At 66.1% G+C, this 18,612-nt stretch overlaps 1 protein-coding gene across 2 annotated transcripts in view; it reads right to left on the bottom strand.

The window, feature by feature from the left end:
• PRR5 (proline rich 5) overlaps positions 1-17,908 on the bottom strand; it is a 49,406-nt gene extending 31,498 nt beyond the window's left edge. The window contains exon 1 of one of the 2 annotated variants that reach the window (XM_045834910.1): positions 17,806-17,908. The gene's annotated coding sequence lies outside the window, so the exon portion shown is untranslated. Of the gene's footprint in view, positions 1-13,304; positions 13,459-17,805 lie in introns of those variants that run through there. The other variant, XM_045834912.1, reaches the window with a different exon arrangement.
• Between the last annotated feature and the right edge of the window lie 704 nt (positions 17,909-18,612).

Here is an 18,612-nt window from a genome sequence, read left to right on the forward strand (position 1 = left end):
TTCATCTCCCACTGTGCCCCTGTCCCCCGGGCCCCCTTTCTCTCACCGCCCCACCCCCCCAGCCAGGAGACAAAGCCGCGTCTTGTTCTCCAGACTCCCTGCCTGCTTCCCACTTGGGCCTTCACCCAGGCTCCGCCCTCCCCCTGGCGGCCGCCCCCGCCCCTCCCTCCGGTCTCTGGTTCCGCGGTTCCGATAACAGCAGGAGGCAGGGCAGCCTGGAGCTGGGGGTGGGTGGGCTGTGGAGCAGCGGGCCTGGGCGGGACTGGCTTCCGCTGGTCAGAGCTGACCACTTGGGCCGTTCAATTCCCTGTGCCTCAGTTTCCTCCTCTGTGAAGCTGAGAATGTGGGAGAGGAAGAAACTGCACCCTTGATGTTCTGTTAGCTGGTCTGACAATCAAGCAGACGAGACAGCGGCCAAAGAAAAGAACCAGATTTACTGTGTACATGCACACGCACGTATGTACATACGGGGCCCTGCGTGCAGGAGACAGCCGGGGCCCCCGTGAGCATGGCAGCCGCGGAGGCAGAAAGGAACCGGGTGCGTGAGGTGCCCCGAGCTCTGCGCAAGGCAAGGCGCCATGGGGGTTCTGGTCGCTACCGGACGTCGGGAAGCGGGTGCCCCCTGGTTAATGGTTGCCTCCCCGCACGGCGGGTCAGAAGGGGCAACGCAGACACTCTCTGCTCCTAGCAAGGCCCGGCCCCCAGGGCGTGGTTGTGAAGGGGAGGCGCAGACCCTTCTCTTGCACCCACTGCTCAAGCCGCTTTTAGCTCAAAACTACGCACATACCACAGAGGCACCTCTTTGGGGTGACTCGTCCTGAATCCCCCCAGACTTCTGACCCCTTCCTCCCCGGGTGAACCCGAGGCTGGGAACGTGCCTGCGGCTGCAAAACGCCGAGAAAGGGGCCTGGCCCGAGCGCTGTGGTCACCGGCTGGCCTCGCTTGCCCCACGCGGCCCCGCGCCAGCGGGCAGCCCTTTCTCCTCCCGACAACGGCTCAGCTAACGGTCCCCCGGCCATCGCCCTCCGCCTTGTGTTCGGTCTCAGGACGGGGTCTGCCCTTCCCCGTCCGTCAGCCCGGGCTCTCCGGTCCCGAGGCCGTGGCTCCTGCACGCACAGGCCGCTGCACGCGGACTGACTGCTCCTGCGCCTGCGCGGATGAGGCCCCATCTTGGGCTCCCCTCCCCCTTGCCGTAGAACCCAGCTTGAGCCGGACCCCTGCTGGGCCAGTTTAGGAAAAGTCCCCACACTCTGGGTCTTATCGCCTGGCCTGCCTTCACGAATCTGATGAGCTGACCTCACAAGAACCCCCTGACCCCAGACGCTTCCTCTCAGTCCTTCCCCGCCCAGGGACCCCCGCTCAGCCCCTGGGAGGTCAAGCCCCACTGGTCCCCGTTGGAGTTGAGGCTCCCAGCCCCTCCCCCACCCGGCTGCCAGACCTCCCCCACCGTCCCCGGGGCTGCAAACCCTGACCTGAGGGGCGGGTACTGCAGAAACTGTCCCCACCTAGAGGTGGGACAGACCGCGGTCATCACGAAGATTGGACAGGAATTCCCACACCGCGCCTGGCCCTGAGGGTGGCAGATCGGGGCGGGAGACGGCGCACAGAAGGGACGGTGCGTCACGGAGCTGGCAGGTGGCGGAGCCGGATTCCCCGGGAGAGCGAGAGACAGGAGCGTCCTGGGCCCTGCGGGTGCTGGGAGAGAGGTCGGCGCCTGTGGGGGCGGGTTGGATGACGCTGCATTGACGTTTAAAGGCCAAGAGGCTGGAGGTTTGAGAACGGCGCAACCAGGAAGCTCCTGCCAGCACACCTCCCAGACGGGCTGGAAGGAAACACCACGGGCATCTTCTGACTGCACGAGTGAGCTTGTAAGACAGCGAGGCACGTGACCAGCACCCGGGCCGACGATGCACATGTCATCACTGAGACAGCAGTGCCCCCGTAGTTACACCGAAGGGGACACCGATGGCACCAAAGGCCGGCGTAGCGCCTGCCGTGCGCAGCCACTCACAGAGCGGTGGCGCCTCGGCGCCTGGGCGTGCCGAGCCCTCTGCCCCTGCCGCTGTGGGCGAAACGGGCGCCGCCGGCACAAACCAACCAACAGTAACCTTGCAGGGCGGTCCGACCTATGCCCCTCATCGGGCAGGTCACGGGGGCAGTCCCGCCCCGGCCTCAGCTTCCCCAGTTTATCTTTTAAACCTTGAAGGCAAAGGTTTGTCTTTGCCTTCAGCAAACCCCGTGCGTTGCTTCTGTGACTCTACGTTAACGCCCCTTCCAAATTAGGCTGAACACCGGCAAGAAAGCACTCGGCCTTGTCTGTAACCCCCGCCACACGTCTCCTGTCTTGGAATCAAAAGCAGAGAAGAAACGGCAACGCGGATATTTCCAGGAGCCGTTGAGGTCTCGCTCCTCCGCAGTGTTGCCCGTTTGGCTCAAATAAACTCTTAGGAACGTTCTCTACACGTTTGGACGGTTCTTACGCCGGCGCAGTGACCCCCGCTATGACCACCCCCCCACCCCCTCCTCACAGATGAAGAAACGGAGCCCGAACCCCCCGGCTGGCGGGGCAGGCGCTCTGGCTCCAGAGTCTGCGTTTGCCTTTCTTAAGATGACTGACTTGTTTATTTTTAGAGAGAGGGACAGGGAGGGAGAGAGGGCGAGAAATATCAGCGTGCCTCTGACCAGGGACCCAACCCACAACCCGGGCAGGTGCCCTGGCCGGGAATCGAACCCGTGACCCTTCACTTGGAGAGCCGACACCGAGCCAAACCGAGCCGCACGGGTCAGGGCCAGCATCCGTATTCTTAGTCCCTCTACTCTCCCAGTGCCCTCGGAGTGGTATTGATGGGGGCTCAGGTGTTGGAAAGATTTTAGTTGCAGGTGATCGCTAATAAAAGATTAGCAACCAATGTATAATGCATGTAAAAAAAAAAAAAAGCTGTCGTTCCAGGAACGGAAGGTACGGCCCACCCTGACTCCAGGAGACCGTAAACAGTCCCACTGTGTGCCTCGGGAGGGCTGCAAGCCGTCACCACCGCGACCTCTGAGCTGTCATGCTCCGGGGCGCGGCGTCCACCGCCGGGGCACAGGGGAAGGAACGCTGCAGCTTTTCCCCTGGTTCACCTCCCCCCCCCCATTCCCATCCCCCTACCCTATAAAAAGGGTGGGCGGAAATGGAATTTAGGACGGTGTGTTAGGGTACAGACCCCCGTGGCCTCGGATCGCCGGCATCTGAGTGAAGCGCCCGCAGACAGTCAGCCCCCGTCATCGCTGCCTCTGGAGCGTAGCAGGCGACCGGCCGCCCGAACGCTGGCGTTTCCGGTTTCAACCCAACAGCTGCTGCAGGAAAGCGGCGTGAGCTGAAAGCCTGGACTTTTTTTTTTTTTTAAGATTTTAAATATTTATTTTTAGAGAGGGAAGGGAGGGAGAAAAAGAGAGAGAAACATCAATGTGCAGTTGCTGGGAGCGGTGGCCTGCAACCTAGGCATGTGCCCTCAGTGGGAATCGAACCTGTGACACTTTGGTTCGCAGCCCGCGCTCAATCCACTGAGCTATGCCAGCCAGGGTGAAAGCCAGGACTTTTACGTGAAGGTGGTGGTGGTGGTGGTGGTAATGGCGGAACTCAAGAGCTGGAAAGTTTCCAGTTGTAAAGTTACAGTCAATGATCTTCGTGACGAATGCATGTAAAACGCTCCAGCCCCAGCAGCTGCAGGCGTGGCCCACCCTGACTCCCCGAGACCATTCCACCCTGGTGCCCCCGGAGGGCGGCCGGCGGCAGACACGGACGAAGAGTGAACCCCCGGCCAGCAGAGGAGTGGCCGCGGGGAAAACCTCAGGGCGGCAGCTGTTACCGGACTCACCCTTCTCCCGGATCCCAGACCCCTCACCTAGGCTTGCTTTCTCCTTGTAAAAGGGGTCGGCTTGAAGCGAACTGTAAGACGGCCTTTTAGGGCGTCGGTTCCCCAACCTTTTTGGCACCACGGACCCGTTTTGTGGTGGGGGGGCCGGTGAGCTTTGCCGGTCCCACTGTCCATGGGAGGGGCCGGGGGCGGAGCTCAGGTGAGCCTCACTCCTCCGCTGTGGACAGCAGTGGGGGGGGGGGAGGTGGAGCGCAGGTGAGCTTTGCTCATGGCTTGGGGGGGGCCTGGGGACCCCTGTTTTAGGGCACATGGCCCGCCCTCTTCTCAGATCGACAGTATCTGCGTGAAACGCTCGTGAAGACTTAATCCCCGTCCCCGCTCGTGGGGCCGGGCAGCGACCCGCAGCACAAATGCTGACCTTCCCCGTGTCCGAGGCGGCCTCCGGAGGGAGGGAGGGGGTGCTGAGGCAGGTTAAAACCAGCCCTCAGGAGACAAGACCCCAAACGAGCAGGGTGCCGGTCGGGACAGGCAACTGAGCTCCTCACACACAGCAGGGGCCTCAGGGGGCTGCACCCCCCGCCCCGCCACCCCAGGCCTGGGGAGCTGGGAGAAAGGTCTGCCCACGGACACAGATGTGCAAGGCAAGGGGCCGCCGGGAGGGGAGGCGTGCGAGGCGGTCTTACACGCTCAGAGACCCCAAGTAACCACAGAGGACGGGCTACAGTGAGAACTTACTAACTAAAAGCGGTCCAGGGCGGGTGGTCCGGTGCTAGGCCGGTGTGGTTCCCTAAGGAAGGACAGCCCTCACCTCACCTGAGCCTGTCTGCTGTCCGTTCGCCTCTGTGACGACGCACCTTTGGAATGTCGGAGTAACCTCCCTCTTCCCCAACCCCCGGCGCACCAGCTGAGACCACACCCCCCTTGCAGTGGTCGAATCGTGTTAACTGTGGAGCGTTCGCTCCGGTCCCCACATACAGGAAAGAAGTCTGTGATTCTCCTTTCCCCCGGTCCCAGAGGTCCCCCCGCCCCGCCTTGCTTGCTCCCGCCCCCCCCCCAAGCTGTCACCGGTGGACCTCACGCAGCCCCCTTAGGGCGCCTCCTCCGACTGCGCCCCAGAAAGTGAGGCGCTCAACTGCCGCTCTCGGGGGGCATCACTCAGTCCGCTGAGATGCTGCTTCCTGGCAACCATTGTCAGCTGGACTCAGATAAACTCCCCAAAAATTCTCTGCAGGTTTGAGTGTTTCCCTCGCTGACAGAGAGAGGAGAAGGAAAGTCGCCAGGAAAAAGCACCGAGTCCCCGGAGGCTCCGTGACCGCAGGCTGCCCTGCTGTCACCTTCTTTCTGGTGGGGACACCTGAACAGTAGCATAAAAGCGGCCCCAGACTGTGGGGCGGGGGGAGGGGGGCAGATTGGGGGGCGCACAGGCCAGGCCTCCCAAGTGCCCCCAGATAAAGCCAGGCTGGAAATGAACTCGAGATCCCAGGCGGCACCTCACAGGAGGAGTCGGGCCGCCACGAGGGAGGAGAGCGAACACCGGAGCCCCCAGCGCCCCAGCGGAGGAGCGCGCGGCTGGGAAGGGGCTGTGAAAGCACGAAGGTGCTTGCGTCACTCAAAGCCGTGGAAGGAACGTAGAGAAGAACAAGACGCGTGGCCGGGAAAGGGTCCCTCGGGGGCCACTGTACCGGGCAGGTCCCCGGGGCGGGGGGAGTCCCTCCCCAGGCACAGAACGTCTTCGGTTCCAGGTTTACCCTCATCTGGAGCAAGCCCGGTCCAGGGTCCCGGGGCACCTAGGGTAGCGCTTCTTTTCAGACGCGCAGAGGAGAAACCTCACCCTCGAGCAGGCGCACGATCTTGCTAACTCTCCTTCGATCCGATCCCGCCTCGGTTTCTCCCACCGTCTAGAGCATTCCTTCGCTTCCCTCCCGAATTTCCTCCCGAATTCCAGACGCATGTGACAGAGGCCGCAAACTGCCATCTATCTGGGAAGCAGTGTTCTCAGTCCGTGGGCATCCCGCTTCCAGCTGTGTCCTCTGTTTGGCCCAAACGCCTTTTTGTGAGACTCCTCCACACGCTGGGCCGTCCTCCCACGGACAGAGGCCACGGAGCCCAGTGCTGGTGGGAAGCCGGGGTTCAGGGTGAGAGCCGCCATGGGGCCTGCGTCCTGGGCGCCTAGGGCCGTGAGAGGGCGGACAGGCCCCGGGAGAAGAGAGCGCCCGCAGTCCCCGCGTGGACTTCCCTGTCCTTCCTCGGTGTCCCACAGTCTGTGTGAGAGTCCCCGCTGACTCGGCTGACCGACGTCTGGGTCACATCGGTTGCGCCTGAGTAGATGCCCCTCCAGGTCCATGGGAGGTTGCTGCTCCTGCTGCCTGACGAAGCCCAGCTGCGAGGAACCGTGCCCGTGAGCGGGCCCAGGGGGCAATACGCTGTCCCCCTGTCACCCTAGGTCAGGGCCCGCCTGCCCAGCCGGGGCCTGGAGTCCCTCCGAAAGTGTCTGCGTCACTCCTGAAGGCCAGCATGCCTTCTTCTGGGGGGAGGGGCGTGGCTTCCAGGGACTTCCCTTAAGGGGCCGAGGAATGAGTGCAGCCCCCCTGTGTGGAGCACCCGTGGTCCCCAAAGAATGCAGTGGAGGAGGGAAAACATTACTTTTGTACTTAAACACATGTGACTCTATTACAGATCGAGGTGAACTCCTCCCGGACTCTGAAAGTAACATGTGAAACTTCAAGGTCCTGGGGCCTTGCCGGGTCCCGTGCGCAGGCCCCCTGAGGAGGCCCCACTCCCTCTCCCTAGCGGTCAAGGGAGCCTGGATGTGCTCCAGACACAGGTGCACCGAGGAGGCTGCTCAACGCATCACGCGGGGACCCTTGATGGGGGCCCCTGGGAGGACCATCTCTTGGATCTCATCACCAGGAAAAGCGGTGCTTTCATCTTAAGGGCATATGAATCCAGGGAGTCATCCTCTTTCCCTTTTTACTCTTCCTGCTAGGAAGCTCAGTCAAAAAAAATCCGTCCATATCTCACACACGTACTGGACCTCCTGGCATGTCCGTTTTTAAAACAAATCTGGGTACATCTCATAATAATGACAGCAATAACACAAGCACAAGCATTGCATTACAAGCGCTTTCTAACAGCAAACACAGGCCTGAAGGGTGTCTCTGTACAGTCAGGCTGCTGCAATACGGTCTGAAGCAGGTACTGCCATCCCCACCTTCCAGACCGGGCCAGGGAAGCCGTGAGAGCAGCAGACACGGCGCTCCCCCAGCAGCACCCCCCTGGCAGGGGAGCAGTGGCAATCTGACTTGCTCGCTTCCTGGGCTGGGAGAGGGGGGCGAGCCCGGAGACCAGTGGGGTTCCTCTCCCGGGGGGCCTGGAGGGAGGGGGCACTTCTGCTGGGCTCCGCGACCCCGGGACATCCAGCCCTCCTTCCCTCGTCCCGCTCACACACCTGCGTCAGGGGCCCCACGCCTTCCTGGCCCTGAACTTGGGAGCTGCCACAGAGGATAAGCGAGGGCTCTCACACAAACCACCTGGCCCTCCTTTCCACGCCAACACCATGTGAGCAGGAGGAAGAGGTCTGGCGGCCTCAGGAGGGACGCTGGACGACCCTGGCCCCAGTCCCTCTGCACCCTGCTGTCGCCCACAGGAAGCCAGGCCCAAAGGCCCCTGGAGTTCCTCCAGCTCAGCTGCCCACTTTACAGAGGGGAAGAGCAAGGCCTCACATGGGGGCGGGGCACGCCGGGTCTCCCTTGAGCAGGGCTGTGACAGTGGGTGAGAACAGCAGCATACGCTGAGGTCCCACTGGGTGCTGGGCAGCCCCACCAGGTCCGGAGGAGGGAACTGACCGCCCGGTCGCGCAGCAGGTGAGTGGAAGGGCCAAGACCCGAGTCCAGCTCGGACCTGGAGCCCACACCTCACACGGTCACTCCCGCCTCTGCCGTGAGCACCTGCTGTGGCCAGCACGAGTCCCCGGAAGCAGCGTGTCCCCTCCCTGCGGAGCCCCGGAGGGAGTGGGGGAGGGTGCAGGGACTTCCAAAGGACACTGACTGCCTGGCGGTTGTGCAGCAGTGGCGACATTTCAGACAGGCCTGGAGGGCTGACCTCGCCCAGCATGGAGCAGGGTGGGGCACAGACCAGACCCACAGGACTGGTGGGCTGCCCCCCACGGTCTGGCCCGGTGGTCAGCAACTCTGCCCATTGTCAGGTGTAATGCCACAACAGTCCACTGGGAGGGGCTCTGGAGGGGGCAGCGCAGCCCACAAGGTCAGTCAGGGCAAAGACGAGAGGTGGCCCTCGGGCCCCTTGACCTCCCCTGCTTTGCCCCAGTGCAGCTGCTGCCCAGAGCGGGGCGGGGAGGTTGCACGGCTGGTGCCCAGGCAGGTGGGGGTCTCCCTCGGGGACGGCCCTGAGCTGCACGGGGCCTGAAGCCGAGGGAGGGTGGTCCAAGGGGGCAGGAGCCGGGCCCCAGGGAGGCAGGGACCTGGAGGCGGGGAGCAGAGGGGGTGCTGCACGCTGACCTCGGGTGGTGAGGGGTTTGGAGGGGGTGGGTCTCAGGGAGACTCCGAGTTCCACTCCACAGCCCCACCTCTCCATCCCCGCCCTCATGGGCCCTGGGATCTGCCACCAGCAAAAGACAGAACTTGGGGCTGGTGGCCTGTGGGGATGGTGACATGGGCCCAGGAGGTTGTGGCCGTGAGAGGAAGGACCCTGGATGTGAAATAAGAGGTGGGGGCCTTTGGGGCCCCCCCTCACCCACCCACCTGGCGCTGAGAGGAGGCCGGGCCCATACTCGGGCTCTGTGAGCCCTGGGGGGTTGGGTGGAAACGGACACACGAGGCTTGTTGAGCTGAAAAGCCCCAGGCCTCCCGCCCAGCCTGCCCTCCTGCGCCTGCGTGAGCTCGGGAACCCCTCGGCTGTGGGCCGGCCAGGCTGGCCCGCCTTGGATCCAGGCCCCCTGGGGCCCCACCCCTCGGCCCCCACGGCTCACTTGCTGCGTCCTCGGAGCCTTAGCCTCCCCCCCCACCTGCGAGATGGGAAACCACATTCACGAGGCGGCTCTCAGGGGGGAGCGGCATGAGCTCCTGGGTGTGACCCGCTCGGGCCTCCTGGGCTTTCAGTGATGCCACAGGTGGTTGTCACTGAGGAGGGTCACCGGCTTCATCCGCTGGGACTGTGGTGATGGGGGTGTGCCCCCGGGCTGGGTGGGGGTCCTGGCGTGCAGTGCTCAGAGCAGAGCCTCAGAGACAGGAGTCCCTGTGGGTCCACCAGCTGCCCATGCAGCGGGGCCTGGGCAGCCCCACAGCCCACTGGGACCAGGGCCAGAGCCAGGAGCTGGCAGGTGGACACGGTGTCCTGGTGCCTGCTGTCCCCTGCTGTCCCCTGAGCCCTCCCCTGGGTGCTGGGTGTGGGAGGACGGCCCTGCCCAGCCGCCAGCCCGGCTCCCGCGAGCACTTCTCCTCACCTCTTCCCGCAGTTTCTGGTTCTGAGTAACCAAGGTCTGGCTGGGCCTTTCTCTGAGGCTCCCCGTGTGGGTGGCGGAGAAGGTGGGGACGGAGGTGGGGACAAGGTGACATGCGTCTGCCTGGAGCTGAGGCTGCCGGGAGGCCTCCCAGCAGCTGTGGCCTGCTTGGCCCCTCCCGCCCTGGTTCAGCTGCGGGGGTTTCCCCGGCGGCCTCCAGGGGCAGACGACAGGAAGGGGTCCCCACGACTTTGCTGCAGGGGTGGGACAAAGGGGTGAGCGCAAGGTCATGGACTCTCAGCCCGTGCAGGGGGCCCAGGCCTCAGGTCCTAGGGTGCCTGAGGGGCGTGGAGGGGAGCTGGGGAGCCAGGGCCTCGCCGAGGCCTCCAGAGCAAATTCAGGTGGAGCCCGGCATCCTGGTGAGCGGTGCTGTCCCCGAAGGCCAGGCCAAGTTCCCAGTCCCACGCTTGCCCTCCACCCTGTCTGGGATGACTTCCCCTACGCCTGGTCTGCTTGGCCAGCCCCTGCTCATCTTGCAAAACCCCGCTCAGGGCGACCGCATCCCCCAAGCCGCCACCACGCACGGCGGTGGCACGGCGCCTGCACGGCCGCGAGGGCAGGGCAACGTGCCCAAGGCCACCGGCCCTTCCCCTCACTTTCATTTAATGAGTGTTTCTTGAGAGCCTGCTATGTGCCAGACACGGAGCTGAGCCCTGGATTTGACTCTGACCTTGACCAGGCCCAGCACCCTGTGCTGACCTCAGTGTCTCTGTGGCCCTCAGGAGTGAGTGCTCTGGGAGGGAGACAGGATGTGGGGGAGGCGGGGGTGTCCTCGTTGTACCAGTTGGGGGACAGAGGCCCACAGGGAGCTCGCCGTGGGATCTGCAGCCCAGCCTCTGAGCCGACCCCCAGGGCGCCCACCCTGCCCACCCAGCTGGAAGCCCACAGCGGGCAGGGGACCCCCACCCTCTCCCAGTGGAGCCGGGGACGGAGGACGGTGGGCCCCAGCTGGGCCCCCTTCCCTCTCTCCCACCCACTGCCCACGGCGCCCACCCGAGCTCAGCCCAGGGGGATGGCCCCCAACCGTGGCCGTGAGCACGGAGGCCTCTACCCTTCACTGGGCTGGTTCTTCTCACCTTGGGGTAAAGCAGAGGTCACCTCGGTGACTTGGGGGGCAGACACGCTCCCCACGGCCTCTGAGACCTCAGCACGTAGGCCCAGGGCCCCAGAGCCACGCCCGCGCGGGCCGCCCCTCTCCACCACGCCGAGGCCGAGTCCCGGCTGCCTGGGGCGGCCCCGGGGCCGGGTCAGGGCTGACCTCCTTTAGGAGGTCAGGGCTCAGGGCTCTCGTGACATCGAGCGCATTTCCCACGCCTGTGGCTTGTCCTTCTCAGAGCCCTGTCCCCAAGGTCCCCCCTGTGCTTCCGGCTTGTCCCCTGACTGGCGGCCCCGGGCAGCTCTCGGACCATAGCGGAGCTGGTTGGAGGACGGGGGGCGGGGGGCGGCGGCTCCAGGGACGGGCTCCGGAACTGGTTCTGGGAAGGGTGTTCGCTGGGTCTGGGTCTGTCCCACCACCTTCTGGTCTCCGCTCGGCCGATGACCGAGCAAGGGCCCCGGGGGCTGGGTGACGAGCGCAGGCTGTCGGAGGGGCCGGCTGTTCCGAGCTGCGCTCTGGGGACAAACAGGCCTGGACTGGAAGTGCGGCTCCATCGCTTCTAGGGCTTGGCCTCGATTTCCCCATTCTGTGAAATGGGGACGCGGCAGCACCTGCCCCAGGGCCGGGGTAAGAGTCTCAGGGGCTCCTTAGTGCAGAGTCCCCCCCTCAGCCCCGCTGGGGGGCCGGTGGCTGTGTCCTCATTTGGATCCTGAAAGGAGTTCCCTCCCCACAGTCACTCAGGACCTGGTCCGGCCGCTCTCCCTGCAGGGTCTCTCCTGCCGCCACCACCACCACCTGGCCCCCCTCCAGGTCCGTGGCCACACGGCATCACGGGCGCTCGCACGCCCGCCGGCCCGTCTGGCAAACCCGCCCCCCAGCGAGCTGGCAGCCGGCCGCCTGCAGGCTGGGCTGGGCTGGGGCCTCCCTGGGGCTCCCATCTGCCCAGGACCCACCCGTCAGCCACCGGGCTGTGTCCCACCTGCCTGCCTGCCTCCCGCATCAGTGCCCCGGCGGGCAGGGCTGGGGCACAGGGGCAGTGGTCTCTCCGGGGCTAGCGAGAGGGCCTCAAACGCACACGCAGAGTCACCGAGCGAACTTCAGAACATTTGGAAAATACAAAAAGTTGGATGAAGAAACTGGCCACCCATCTTGGCGCCTTTCCTCCCAGCCCCTTTTCCGTGCCAGGCGGTGACACAGCCGGTGGGGACACCACCACGAGGGCCCTGCCAACACAGGCCTGCCGCCTGCCCCCCTCCCTCGAACCCGTACCGCTGGGCCTGCGGAACGGACTCGGGCCCGACGACGGGGGTGGGGGCGGGGGCGGGGGGGGTGAGTCGCTCGTGGGCACGCAGCTCCCAGAGGGGGAGTTGAGGCTGGGAGGGCAGCCCTCCTGACCCCAGGGCTCGGCACCGCCTCCCGCCCCAGCCTCCGCCCCAGAAACCTGGATTCTCCACCGCCCAGCCGCACACGTAAATGGGATTAGGTCATGTGGCACGCTGGGCCCAATCGTCTGTGACGGTCAGGGGGATGGAGGCCCTGGCCACAGAGCCGGGTCACGTGGGGCACACCTTCCAGGCCCCTCCGGTCTCCGCGGCAGTCCTGAGCCCCGCCCCAGCCCTGCACGTCCGCCACTCACTCGCTCATTCCTCGCTTCGTTCATTGGACACCCCTGGGGTCCTGCTCCGTGCCAGCCCTGGGCTGGACCCTGGGACCCCGAGATGAATGTGGAGGGTATGGGAGGGGCTGAGGCCAACCCAGCCTGGGGTGGACTTGGCGCAGCCAGGAAGGCTTCCCGGAAGAGGAGGGCACCTGCTATCAGGGGCTTGGAGAAGCAACGAACGCCCCCAAGTGAAGAAGGAGGGAAAAGCGTTCCAGGCAGAGCAATGGCGGGGGGAGGCTCTGAGGGGGGAGGGGACAGCATAGGGTGGCCAGGGACAGGACCTGCATGCACGGGGGGGGGGGGCAGTGGAGGGAGGGCCACAGGGACCCGGGTCCAGGACTGGGGATGGAGGAGAAGGTGGCCACCCACCGCATTCACACCAATAGTTTGTGTGTGACCGACCGGCTCCCCGTCACGGTGACCGTGGCCCCAGGGCCCCAGGGCCCCAGGGCCCAGTGTCCTTCAGAACGCAGCTTAGGAGAACTCCCACCCCCCACCCTCGGATCCCAAAGCCCTGGGGACACCAGCGCCAGTTACTTCCTGGAGAGCCGACCGTCGCCAAGCCTGCTGGGGCCTCAGGGCACCAGACCCGCTCCAGAGCCCATGGACGATGCCCCTCGGACAGATGTGAGGACGTGGCAGAGAACAAGGACCCAGGTGTGACCCTCACTCGAGAAAGCGGCACGTCCCCCCAATTCACAAGTCAGAGGCCGAGGCTCGGGGCGGCTGCACGGCCTGCCAGAGGCCCCGGCCCCGAACCCGGCCCTCTCTGGTTCCTCGCGCTCCCACCCCACGGCCAAGTGCCCCCCACGCCCCGGCCCGGGCGCCCAGCGCCTGTTTTATGAATGAGTGAACAGAAGCGTCTGATGGCCCATCATCCCGCCGCTCCACACGGCGGTAGGTAGAGACCATCTGCTGCTGTTTTTTTGTTGTTGCTGTGACTCTGGAAATCAGAACGACAAACCTGAAGTCACAGCGCCGCTTGGGATCAAGAAGGGGAGACACCAGGCCCTGATTCAGGGCAAGAGCCGAGGCCGGCACGGCGGGGACAGGAGTCAGACGAGGGCCAAACCTCTGCTCGGCCGCCGGCGACCGAGAGACGGGACACGTAGTGCCCGGCTCTGAGCCCCTGTGTCCTCGCCTCCAGGGAGGTGCAAGGGGACCACCTACCTTGCGGGGTGCCGTGAGCAGTAAGGAGGTGTGACCCTGCAGGGGTGGGGGTGCAGGGGGCTCCCAGCTCTCTGGCCTGCTCTAACCGCTCGACCTTGGCTGCTGAGGCCTGCTCCCTCCCTCGGGGTGAGCTCTGAAACCCTCAGCACTAACCGCGCCGGATGCCCTGGCCTCGCGGGCAGCTGAATGGCTTACACATTAGGAGGCGCCCATGTGGCCAAAGGGCACGGGGGCCAGGAGGCCGCGGGCAGGCGGTGCCCGGCTCCCCGTGACTCAGCGGAACACGGCGCAGCTGCAGGCCCGGGGCGGGGGCTGCCCCCCGCTCTGCCCCCCGCTCTGCCCCCAGCTCTGCCCCCAGCTCTGCCCCACGCAGGGAAGCCCGGCTGCTGGAGTCTCTGATGAATCTTTTATCGCTGCTCACGGAGCAGAGCGGTCCCTGGCAACGTGTCGGCAGCCTGCGAGCCCCAGGAACACCCCTTCCTGCCCAGACAGAAGGAAGTGGTGGGCGGGGTGCGTGTGGGGGGAGGTCAGGAGCCCAGGCAGCCAGCTCGCTGCTGTCCTGCGGTGACTCCAGGCCAGCCGAGGTCAGCAAGCGCTCATCTGTGCTGGGTGCTGGGTGCTCGGCTCAGGCCTGCCCCACGGACGGTTCCCATCCTCCTCTTCCCACGTCTGACACGCACCGGCTCTCCGCCCCTCGGCCCAGTCAGACGCCCCGTCCTGCTGGCCCAGGGCCACTGCCACCTCCTCCAGGAAGTGTTCCGGCCTCCACCTCCCGCTGTGTGCCCTCGGGCAGGACCACCACCCTCTCTGAGCCTGTTTTGAGATGGAGCTGACGGCTGTGGAAGTGGGGGACAGGATGAGGTTGGGTAACTGTCCCGGTGCCTTGCCCACAAGGAGACACTCTAGTTGGAGGAGGCCCCAGAGGTCAGGAATCGGGTCGGTAAACGTGCCTGAGCGTGCTCGGGGTGGGGCCCGGGACCGCACGGAGCCTGGCTCCTGCGCACAGCGGGCCGCACTTTGCCTGGGGCGACGGGACCTGAGCAGCAACGGTAATCACAGCCGCCGAGTTTCAAGCCCCTGCCGCCCGCCGGAGACGAGACATCACATCCCCTCGCTTCCTCCTGCAGCAGCCCCGTGACACGGGGTCCTTACCCCCCATTCCCAGCCGAGCAGGAGTGCTCTTGAGACTCAGAGAGGCGCGGGGCCCCCCCAGAGCCTACACAGCCTGCGGGGTGTGGGGGCTGAGCAGCTGTCCTGCTGGGCCTTGGGGGGGCGTGACCTCAGGGGTCCACACCTGCTTTTTACATCGTTGTCCACGTGGTGGCGCCACAGAGCGAGGATGTGGTCCAAGTCAAGGGATGAGAGGCCCACAGGGCAGGATGCTGGGTGGAGCTAAGCAGGTCGCCAGCCGATGGTGGGGGGGAGCTAGCAGGCCTTCGCGGAACAGGGCTCACGCCCCTCGTATCCCACGGAGTGATAAAAGCCTGGGCAGCCCCCTGGCCTCTCCGAGCCTCAGGGTGCCCATCTGTTGACCGGCCTGGCTTTGATCCCCTCTGCGCTGGCCGGGGGCGGGGTGAGGGGGACGGTGCCTGGGGGAGTCTTCATGCAGGCCTGGCACACAGTAGGTGCTTGCCTTCAAGAGGTAAACCCAGGCTTTAGAGTCAGGACGAAGGAAAGCGATATTTTTTTTTTCTCAGTGATCTTTCCAGCAGGGGCCTGGCCTGGGCACTTGCCACCTGCTGGGCACGTGGACAGTCGGCGGTGGTGCCGTGGCCAACTCCACGTCTGTCCCCACGGCTCAGAGAGGCTGGGTGGCTCTCCCAAGGCCACACAGCTGCTAAGTGGCACTTCCAAGACTTATAGCAGTGGGCCTGGCTCAGCTTCCCAGCATCTGCGGCCCGCGCCCCCCCCCCCCGCCCCGGCCTCCCTGGGAGCTGTGGACGGGCTGAGGCCTGTGGGCAGCTCCAGTCCCGGGAACCAGGGATTCCCGCGCCGGAGACCCGGGCTCACACGCAGACTTCAAAGCCCCCATCCCACGCAGCACTCCCCAACCAAGATCTGATGCTGAGACATAAAAGAGGGATGTGGTTAAAAGAAAAGAGGGCCGCGCTGTCACCAGGAAGCCACCGCGTTGTCCCACTAGCTCATTACAACCACCCAAGGCTCGAATTCGCATCTCCCGCCTCTCCCCGGGGAGGGGGCCGGTTCTTCTCAGCGGCTGAGCCACTGGGGGCCACCTTGGGCTTCCTGACCCCACAGCAGCTGTCCGGCCTTGCCACTGGGCTCTGAGGACCACCGGTGCCCCCGTCTCTCCCGTGGCCCCCTGTGCAGCAGCCCCTCCTGCCCGGGTCTCCTGGCCTCCCTGGGGGTGCCCCGGCCACCGCCAGGCCCGAGAGACCTGCGAGTGAATGCGGACGGCTGTGACTTTCTCTGTCCCTCTGAGGGTGTCTCGTGAGGGCCGTGCCCTCTTCCCAGATGTCCTGGAAGAGGGCTTCGTCCCCGCCCACGGACACCCACAGCCCGGGTTCCTGGGCCGGGCCCAGGCTACCCCCTGCACCTCCTCGCCGGCCCCTGCTAGGTGTCTGCCCCTCTCACTCCGCCGGGAGTCGCCGGGACACTGGGGCCTGGCCCGGGGCCGGCCTGGAGCGAGAGAGCTGGCCCGGCGGCCCTGCCAGGGCCCACCAACCGCCACCCAACTCTGACCGGGCATTGTCCTCGGCCGCCGCCAGGCCTTTTAGGCCGTCCATTAGACAGAAGGAAGTCCATTAGCTGACAACCGCTCCTGCACAGAGCGCTTCCCCCGCCGGTGAGACAGTAAGTCCACAAGCCTATTCCCATCCCCCGGGGGTCCAGAGAACCGGCTGCACGTGCAGTGCCTACCGCCCCGGGGGCTGGAATCCCCACCTTGGCGGTGGGCTCGTGAGGTGTCGGGCATCGTGCCCCACTACCCGGAAGGGGCGGGCAGTGTGACTCCGGTGTCTGGGCGAGAACCCGAGGTCTGGAGGAGCACAGTGACCGGCGTGGGCCCCACGGCCAGCCAGTGCGGGCCTTGGCTGCTGCCCAGGTCTGCCCGACTCTACGGAACGCCCCCCAGGGTGGCAGGGCCTCGGCCTCTAGGATGACCCCCTCTTGGGCCCACCCCACCGCCTGCCCACCAGCGAGGGAGCTGTATGTGCGGCCTTGTCCCCTCGCCCACGGCCGCCGCCCGCTGCCTCGGGGTGCTCACATCCTGGTGCCCCCATCAGGGGTCAGGACAGGAGCCCAGAAAGGGGCATGTTGCCCCTCTCATTTGCCCCTTTCAAGCTCTCTCATCAAAGAGGACAAGGCAGCAGTCCCCGACTCATTCCCAGCGCCCCCAGCCCGCCCTCCAGGAACGGGGGGGCTGGGCCCACGCAGGAGGTCTGAGGGAGCCCCTCCCCCTCCAGGGGCAGTCCAGGGGGTTGGCCTTTGGGAGCCTGAGAACTTGGGTAGAGCCACGCCCTCACCGAGAGCTCACTAATCACCTGGACAGCCCCCCACCCCCGCACCTGCAACCTCAGGGCAGCCTCTCACAGCTGCCGGGGCAGAGGATGGGGAAAGGGGGGCTGCCGGCAGGAAGTGGCCTGGTGGGCATCGCCGACCACACCCTAGGCCCCCCCGGGACCGGTGACCCTCCTCCGGCCCTGCAAGTGCTCCCTACCTTGGCTCCATGGGAAAAAAATCTTAGAAAGTGTCAGCCGCCCATGTGAGCAGGTCCAGTGCAAGACCTGATGGTGCCCGAAGCCCAGGCCCTGACCCTGGCCGGGCTGAGCTGGCCACTGGGCCTCTGTCAGGACATGTGCGTGGGAGGCGGTGTCCCGAGGCTGGAGGGCACCGACCCTGCCCTGCTCCAGCCCTGGGGCCGCTGCCCGCAGAGGAGCCCGCGGCTCCGGGCCCACCCCCACCCACACTCTGCAGGGCCGGCCCCCTGCAGGAAGGTGGCGGAGGCCCCCTGCAGGAAGGTGGCCGGAGGGGTGGGGCCCCGCGCTGAGCCAGGACACTGTCAAAGGAGGTCTCCCTCCCTCATCATCTTTGTTTGCTCTGTGAAAGGGGCAATGGGAAGGGGGCGAGAGCCCCGATGGGGAGCGGGCGGTGTCTGGAGGGAAGATCAGGAACGGAGGCGCTGGCCCGGCGGCTGGCCCGACAGGCAGAGACGCACCCACAGAGACCCAGGGAAACTCAGAGACAGGTAAGGAAAGGGGGGCGGGGCGGGGCGGGGGGCGAGAGAGAGAGAGGCTGGGAGAGAAGACGAGCTGCGGGAGGTCCCGGGAGAGACCAGGTGGGAGAGGGTGGAACCCCCACAAGGTGGACCCCTACCCCACCCCGTGTCTCCGCAATCGGCGCGACACAGGCGCGCGCGCACACGCCGCTCCACCCGCGCAGCCCCAGGCCCCCGCCCTCCGCAGCGGCGCTCTTGTCGCCCTCCTCTCTCCCGGCCCCCTCCCCCGGCGGGGCCTCCGGGACCGTCGCCGCCGCCACTCACCTTGGTCCCCGCGCCACTGCCGCCGCCGCCGCCGCCGCTGCCACCGCGCAGAGCTGGAGCCCGGGGCCGAGGGCGAGGGACTCCGAGGCCCCGCCCACCCCGCCTGCCCGCCTCCTCGCCCGCCCGCCTCCCCGGCTCGCGCCGGGTGCCCGGCGCAGCCACGGCCACGGGACCCTGGGGCTGCGGGGAGACCCGCGCCAGGCGGCGAGTGGGGCCGCGGACGCTCGGCCACCGACCCGGGCCCGCCGGGGGCTGGACCCGCCCGAGCCGGGAGCCGGGGGCCGGAGAGCCTCCTCCCGGATCCCCCACCCCGGTGCGCTGCGCAGGCTGTGGGTGGTGCCCGCCGCGGAAGGGGGCGCCCCGCTTACCGCGGTGGCCCAGATCGGCTCTCTGACCAGCAGCCCACTCCGCGGGGCCCCTCTAACGTCGTCCCATGGCCTCCTCCCCAAGCACACGGGGCTGTGCCAGGCTCCGGGAGCCGGGAGGGAAACGGGCCGTCAGTTCCAGTCCCCGCTGTGGACTTAGGAGACGGAGGCAGCAAACCCACGCACCCAGCATCTAAGCAGCCCGAGGCCAAGGTTAGACCTCGCCAAGGGCACCACGGGAACGGGTTAGAAACTCGAATTCTTGGGCCCCACCCAGACTTACAGAATCTGGACAAGCCCTCCTGGCGGTTCCCAAGCTCCGGGAAGGGGGGTGAGGGTGGAGACCCTGGGGCCTCACTAGGCCCAGGGGCAAGATCCAGCTCCCCCCCTCCAGCACCGCAGACCCACCCCCTTCGTTTACAAAGACCCCCGGTGGCACTAT

The sequence above is a fragment of the Phyllostomus hastatus genome, unplaced genomic scaffold (genome assembly GCF_019186645.2).
Source record: "Phyllostomus hastatus isolate PE091 unplaced genomic scaffold, TTU_PhHast_1.1 phas_contig_198, whole genome shotgun sequence".
NCBI classification, from domain to species: Eukaryota; Metazoa; Chordata; class Mammalia; order Chiroptera; family Phyllostomidae; genus Phyllostomus; species Phyllostomus hastatus.